Source organism: Mizuhopecten yessoensis, unplaced genomic scaffold (assembly GCF_002113885.1).
Source record: "Mizuhopecten yessoensis strain PY_sf001 unplaced genomic scaffold, ASM211388v2 scaffold11117, whole genome shotgun sequence".
Classification (NCBI taxonomy): domain Eukaryota; kingdom Metazoa; phylum Mollusca; class Bivalvia; order Pectinida; family Pectinidae; genus Mizuhopecten; species Mizuhopecten yessoensis.
Genome location: NW_018408888.1, coordinates 270,328 through 278,461, shown reverse-complemented (window position 1 = coordinate 278,461; position 8,134 = coordinate 270,328). Strand labels below are relative to the sequence as shown.

The window sequence follows — 8,134 nt, the reverse complement described above, 5'->3', positions numbered from 1 at the left end:
CCAATTTGGAGGTCATCACTGTAGAGAGAAATAGACATTATAGTACCGACCCAATCTCGTGAAAACAAAGACCGGTTAGTCAGAGAGATTTCAGAGGTTTTTATTATCACTCAGGCACACTATTGTGCGCAACAAGAGGTCATCATGAAGTACAATATAACAATTATATGGTTGACCGTAAAGCACTCATCTTACTATGCTAGCGTACAATAATATAGTGGAAACTATTACACTCCTCATACAATGATAAACACAATATTACACTGTTCGTACGTACTATCATACCTTATTATAATAGACAATATAACGCACTGCTCATACAATGACACTCATCATAGACTGTGATATACATTATTACACTCATTTTACAATACCATTACGATGGTATAATACATAGCATTACATTCACCCATACCGTGCGTTCACACAGTGGTATAGCAGGCACTGTTGCATCCATCTTACAGTACAATCATACAATAATATTATTACAGTATTACACATATATTACTCGCACTCCATGATACATGTATTATAGATAGTATACCACACCATACAGTGCAATCATACCATGGCATAATAGTCACTATCATACTCACCATACCATATACTATTACAAAGGTATAATAGACAGTGTTATAGTGAAGGTAAATTAATATCAAAACAGACTGCTGAGCAATACAGTCCCACTGGATATTTGCTTTCAACAATGCATGTTTTTTACACAATGTTCACTGAATTTCACATGTTCAAGTACATTGCATCTGACACCATATGACCAATGTGGTCGACAAGCAAACATAGACCCCTGATATCGTGACAGATGACCATGTAACACGATAGCGACCAAGTCTCCAGATAGCCTTGTTTGCTTATGATAAGATATACGTTTTAAAAATAACATCAAACTACGCATTGTTCCTGTTCTTGCAATGTCTTATGTAATACAGGTACATTGTAATATGCGTACGTTAACCACACTTCATGTATTTAATTAAATGATCAGTTGAACGATTCCTTATCTTTAAATTAGTCGGCCATAACTACGTTTACACTTTTTTTTGGCATAAACCGATATGCCCCTTTTCAAGATAAAAGTTCCTGTCATGCGCTTTTAGTATTACAGTATACATTACTCAAGCACAGTCAAGTTGTCTCAAAGTTAACTACGTACACAGGTGAAAAGGGGAACATTCAGGTTAGTATGTTACATCATTTCTGCCAGCTTAGTAACCAATGCGGAAAAATGCTGCCTTTTTACCCAAGTGTTTAAGGGCTTTATGATGGCATTTGATACGGAAAGGCAACCAGGGAGACCATAAGGCAGACATATTAAGGGGAAAACATTCGGAATGGTCGGCGGATTTTAGACCATACACACACGCTATGATGTATTCTTTTCACCTCCGGGAAAAAGTAGGTTGGTCACTTGTGATCTTGAATGAATTGATCGTATCTTCAAAAGTAGCAGTAACTTTCTTGAAAGCAAAATAAAAACGATATAAATGTCAAGTACATATACTCAGCAAAACCTTTTCTCGTTTATATTGCAACTGAATAGTCTAAAGGCTCAGTAAAGTTATGCCGCGGCCGTCTAAAGTAGACGCTGAACGACCTATGGTATGCTTCAGGTAAGGACATTGGCCATTTTCCAGCAGTACAACACAACACCCCATGCGTGTAACCAGGACCTTCCTGCATCAAAACAATGTCCACGTTTTGGTTTTGCCTGTAATATCGCTGTGTTTGTCTCTAATAGAGCATGAGCACATTTTGGAAGTTATGGGGAATAAAAAGGAGTTTCTTTTCTCTGTGTTGAAACTGATGTAAGCCTTTAGCAAACGACCCGCCGGAAAGAGAGCACTTGGTGAACCCATATAGTCTGAGGCTTCAATAGTGTATCACATGTTTCCCTTTGCATTCATGTTGGAGACGAGCTTTTCCGTAGGTGTTCCTCTGTGTTTAAGATCTTCCAGAAGTTGTCAGGCATACGCAGATAGCAGAGCTTCGGAGACCGTCAACTTCTCGGGTGCAAGGGGATAGTCGTTGTGGAGATCATGCAGCTCTGTTGGATATTCCATGTCCATTTCTAGTATGTATCCCTTGTCATGTTAGTAACGTCAAAATGGCAGACTGCATCCATCCAATGAAAGTTGTTGTGTCAGTAAGGGCAGTGACATGGCGCAATCGTACAAGTTATTGACGTCCAAATACCTATTGTTTTCGGCAGGTTTATTTGGGTACATGTTTGTTGTTCGCTTTTGCATATGAAACCATGGAAAACCCTCCTTTCTCTATAATAATAATAATAATTGGAGGTTCTTATATACCGCTTTATCACAGCCTAGGTCGTAGGTCGTCTCAAAGCGGTTCACAAATTATTCTCCGTGGGTATAGGACCTTTGCAACCAGCCAGTACATTTCTCAACTCCCTGGGGAGCACATTCAACAATTCTAGCACTGCCCAAACACGTACTCATTTACAGCTGAGTAGACTGGAACAAGAGGAGTAAAGTATCTTGCTCCAAGATACAACACATTGCCGTGCCGTGGCGCGAACCCGCAACCCTTCGGTCACGAGCCCGGCGTCCTACCACTGGACTTCCGTGCCTCCTTTAAATAGGTACATGGAGATGTCGGTTAATAATTATAATGTGACACCCGTCATTTTCAGTGCCGCCTGCCAAGCCAGACCTAGCGATGTATATAAATGAGCGAGATCCAATTCATAATACCGCATAGCAGGATATTCCCGTGCGATCGATATGTTCGCGGTTTCGCGGGTCAATGTAAACGCGAAAATATGATCCGTAGAATAATATGAAAATCGAAAAAAGGAGCCGCGATTATCAACTTCATAACCGTGATGTCTTCATGAAATACCGTACACCTGTGGCTGTAACGATTCACATACATCAGAGTAATACAGAACACTTGTGGTTGTAACGATTCACATACATCAGAGTAATAAAGTACACTTGTGGTTGTAACGATTCACATACATGAGAGTAATACAGTACACCTGTGGTTGTAACGATCCACATACATCAGAGTAATACAGTTCACCTGTGGTTGTAACGATTCACATACAACACAGTAATACAGTACACTTGTGGTTGTAATAATTCACATACATCAGAGCAATACAGTACACTTGTGGTTGTAACGATTCACCTACATCAGAGTAATACAGTACACCTGTGGTTGGAACGATTCACATACAACAGAGTAATACAGTACACTTGTGGTTGTAATAATTCACATACATCAGAGTAATACAGTACACTTGTGGTTGTAACGATTCACATACATCAGAGCAATACAGAACACTTGTGGTTGTAACGATTCACTTACATCAGAGCGATACAGTACACATGTGGTTGTAACGATTCACATACATCAGAGTAATACAGTACACTTGTGGTTGTAACGATTCACTTACATCAGAGTAATACGGTACACCTGTGGTTGTAACGATTCACCTACATCAGAGTAATACAGTACACATGTGGTTGTAACGATTCACATACATCAGAGTAATACAGAACACTTGTTGTCGTAACGATTCACATACATCAGAGTAATACAGTACCCCTGTGGTTGTAACGATTCACATACATCAGCGTAATACAGTACACTTGTGGTTGTAACAATTCACATACATCAGAGTAATACACTACATCAGAGTAATACAGTACACCTGTGGTTGTAACGATTCACATAAATCAGAGTAATACAGTACACTTCTGGTTGTAACGATTCACTTACATCAGAGTAATACAGTACACTTGTGGTTGTAACGATTCACATACATCAGAGTAATACAGAACCCTTGTGGTTGTAACGATTCACATACATCAGAGTAATAAAGTACACTTGTGGTTGTAACGATTCACATACATCAGAGTAATATCGTACACTTGTGGTTGTAACGATTCACATACATCAGAGTAATACAGTACACACATACATCAGAGTAATAAAGTACACTTGTGGTTGTAATGATTCACATACATCAGATTAATACAGAACACTTGTGGTTTTAACGATTCACATACATGAGAGTAATACAGTACACCCACAAGTGCACTTGTGGGTGTACTGTATTACTCTGATTATTGGAATCGGTACAACCACAAGTGTACGATATTACTCTGATGTATGAGAATCGTTACAACCACAGGTGTATTGTATTACTCTGATGTAGAATCGTTACAACAACAAGTGTTCTGTATTACTCTGCTGTATGTGAATCGTTACGACAACAAGTGTTCTGTATTACTCTGCTGTATGTGAATCGTTACACCAACAAGTGTTCTGTATTACTCTGCTGTATGTGAATCGTTACGACCACAAGTGTACTGTATTCCTCTGTTGTATGTGAAATGTAAATCGTTACACCCACCTCTGATGTAGGTGAATGGTTACAACCACAAGTGTTCTGTATTACTCTGTTGTATGTGAATCGTTACGACAACAAGTGTTCTGTATTACTCTGATCTATGTCAATCGTTACAACCACAGGTGTTCTGTATTACTCTGCTGTATGTGAATCGTTACACTTGTGGTTGTAATGATTCACATACATCAGATTAATACAGAACACTTGTTGGTGTAACGATTCACATACATCGTTGTAACGATTCACATTTCACGTACAACAGATTAATACAGTACACTTGTTGTTGTAAAGATTCACATACATCAGTGTAATACGGTACACTTGTGGTTGTAGCGATTCACATACATCAGATTAATACAGAACACTTGTGGTTTTAACGATTCACATACATCAAAGTAATACAGAACACTTGTGGTTTTAACGATTCACATACATCGTTGTAACGATTCACATTTCACGTACAACAGAGTAATACAGAACACTTGTGGTTGTAACTATTCACATACATCAGAGAAATACAGTACACTTGTGTTTGTAACGATTCACTTACATCAGAGAAATACAGTACACTTGTGTTTGTAACGATTCACTTACATCAGAGTAATACAGAACACTTGTGGTTTTAACGATTCACATACATCAAAGTAATACAGTACACTTGTTGTTGTAAAGATTCACATACATCAGATTAATACAGAACACTTGTGGTTTTAACGATTCACATACATGAGAGTAATACAGTACACTGTTGTATGTGAAATGTAAATCGTTACACCCCCAAGTGTACTGTATTACTATGATGCAAGTGAATCGTTACATCCACAAGTGTACTGTATTCCTCTGATGTATGTGAATTATCGTTACAACCACAAGAGTACTGTATTACTCTGATTATTGGAATCGGTACAACCACAAGTGTACCGTATTACACTGATGTATGTGAATCGGTACAACCACATTTGTACTGTATTACTCTGTTGTATGTGAAATGTAAATCGTGTGAATCGTTACAACCTTACAACCACAAGTGTAACGATTCACATACATCGTTGTAACGATTCACTTCCAACAGAGTAATACAGTACATTTGTGGTTGTAACGATTCTCATACATCAGAGTAATATCGTACACTTGTGGTTGTAGCGATTCACATACATCAGATTAATACAGAACACTTGTGGTTTTAACGATTCACATACATGAGAGTAATACAGTACACTTGGGGTTGTAACGATTCAGATACATCAGTGCAATACAGTACACTTGTGTTTGTAACGATTCACATACATGAGAGTAATACAGTACACTCAGATACATCAGTGTAATACGGTACACTTGTGGTTGTAACGTTTCACATACATCAGAGTAATATCGTACACTTGTGGTTGTAGCGATTCACATACATCAGACTAATACAGTACACTTGTGTTTGTAACGATTCACTTACATCAGAGTCATACAGTACACTTGTGGATGTAACGATTCACTTGCATCATAGTAATACAGTACACTTGGGGTTGTAACGATTCAGATACATCAGAGTAGTACAGTACACTTGTGGTCGTAACGATTCACATACATCGTTGTAACGATTCACATTTCACGTACAACAGATTAATACAGTACACTTGTGGATGTAACGATTCACTTGCATCATAGTAATACAGTACACTTTTGGTTGTAACGATTCACTTCCAACAGAGTAATACAGTACGCGTGTGGTTGTAACGATTCAGATACATCAGTGCAATACAGTACACTTGTGTTTGTAACGATTCACTTACATCAGAGTAATGCAGTACACTTGTGGTTGTACCGATTCCAATAATCAGAGTAATACAGTAAACCTGTGGTTGTAACGATTGACATAGATCAGAGTAATACAGTACACTTATGGTTGTAACGATTCACTTACATCAGAGTAATACAGCCCACTTGTGATTGTAACGATTCACATAAATCAGAGTAATACAGTAAACCTGTGGTTGTAACGATTGACATAGATCAGAGTAATACAGAACACTTGTGGTTGTAACGATAATTCACATACATCAGAGTCAGAGTAATACAGTACTCTTGTGGTTGTAACGATTCTCATACATCAGAGTAATACCGTACACCCGTGGTTGTAACGATTCAAATACATCAGAGTAATACAATACACATGTGGTTGTAACACATCAGAGTAATACAGCACACTTGTTGTTGTAACGATTCACATACATGAGAGTAATACAGTACACTTGGGGTTGTAACGATTCAGATACATCAGTGTAATACAGTACACTTGTGGGTGTAACGATTTACATTTCACATACAACAGAGTAATACAGTACACTTGTGGTTGTAACGATTCACTTGCATCAGAGTAATACAGTACACTTGTGGTTGTAACGATTCACATACATCAGAGTAATACAGTACACTTGTGGTTGTAATGATTCAGATACATCAGTGTAATACAGTACACTTTTGGTTGTAACGATTCACATACATCAGTGTAATACAGTACACTTGTGGTTGTAACGATTCACATACATCAGAGTAATACAGTGCACTTGTGGTTGTAACGATTCAGATACATCAGTGTAATACAGTACACTTGTTGTTGTAACGATTCAGATACATCAGTGTAATAAGTACACTTGTGGTTGTAACGATTCACATTTCACATACAACAGAGTAACACAGTACACTTGTGGTTGTAACGATTCACTTACATCAGAGTAATACAGTACACTTGTGGTTGTAACGATTCACATACATCAGAGTAATACAGAACACTTGTGGTTGTAACGATTCACATTTTACATACAACAGAGTAACACAGTACACTTGTGGTTGTAACGATTCACTTACATCAGAGTAATACAGTACACTTGTGGTTGTAACGATTCACATACATCAGAGTTGTGGTTGTAACGATTCACATACATCAGAGTAAAACAGTACACTTGTTGTTGTAACGATTCACATACATCAGAGTAATAGAACACTTGTGGTTGTAACGATTCACATTTTACATACAACAGAGTAACACAGTACACTTGTGGTTGTAACGATTCACATTTCACATACAACAGAGTAATACAGTACACTTGTGGTTGTAACAACTCACATACATCAGAGTAATACAGTACACTTGTTCTTGTAACGATTCACATAAATCAGAGTAATACAGTACACTTGTGGTTGTAACAATTCACATACATCAGAGTAATACAGTACACTTGTGGTTGTAACGATTCACATACATCAGAGTAATACAGTACACCTGTGGTTGTAACGATTCACATACATCAGAGTAATACAGTACACATGAGGTTGTAACGATTCACATAAATCAGAGTAATACAGTACACTTGTGGTTGTAACGATTCACATATATCAGAGTAATACAGAACACTTGTTGTCGTAACGATTCGCATACATCAGCCTAATACAGTACACTTGTGGTTGTAACGATTCAGATACATCAGTGTAATACGGTACACTTGTGGTTGTAACGATTCACATTTCACATACAACAGAGTAACACAGTACACTTGTTGATGTAAAGATTCACATACATCAGACTAATACAGTACACTTGTTGTTGTAACGATTCACATGCATCAGTGTAATACAGTACACTTGTGGTTGTAATGATTCACTTACTTCAGAGTAAAACAGTACAATTGTTGTTGTAACGATTCACATACATCAGAGTAATACAGTACACTTGTGGTTGTAACG

The 8,134-nt window shown here is 37.7% G+C and overlaps 1 protein-coding gene across 1 annotated transcript in view; it reads left to right on the top strand.

The window, feature by feature from the left end:
• Positions 1-1,147: 1,147 nt before the first annotated feature.
• The window catches only part of LOC110466094 (helicase with zinc finger domain 2-like), a 42,286-nt gene continuing 35,299 nt past the window's right edge, over positions 1,148-8,134 (top strand). Inside the window, exon 1 of the mRNA XM_021522397.1 lies at positions 1,148-1,195. The gene's annotated coding sequence lies outside the window, so the exon portion shown is untranslated. The remainder of the gene's footprint in view (positions 1,196-8,134) is intronic.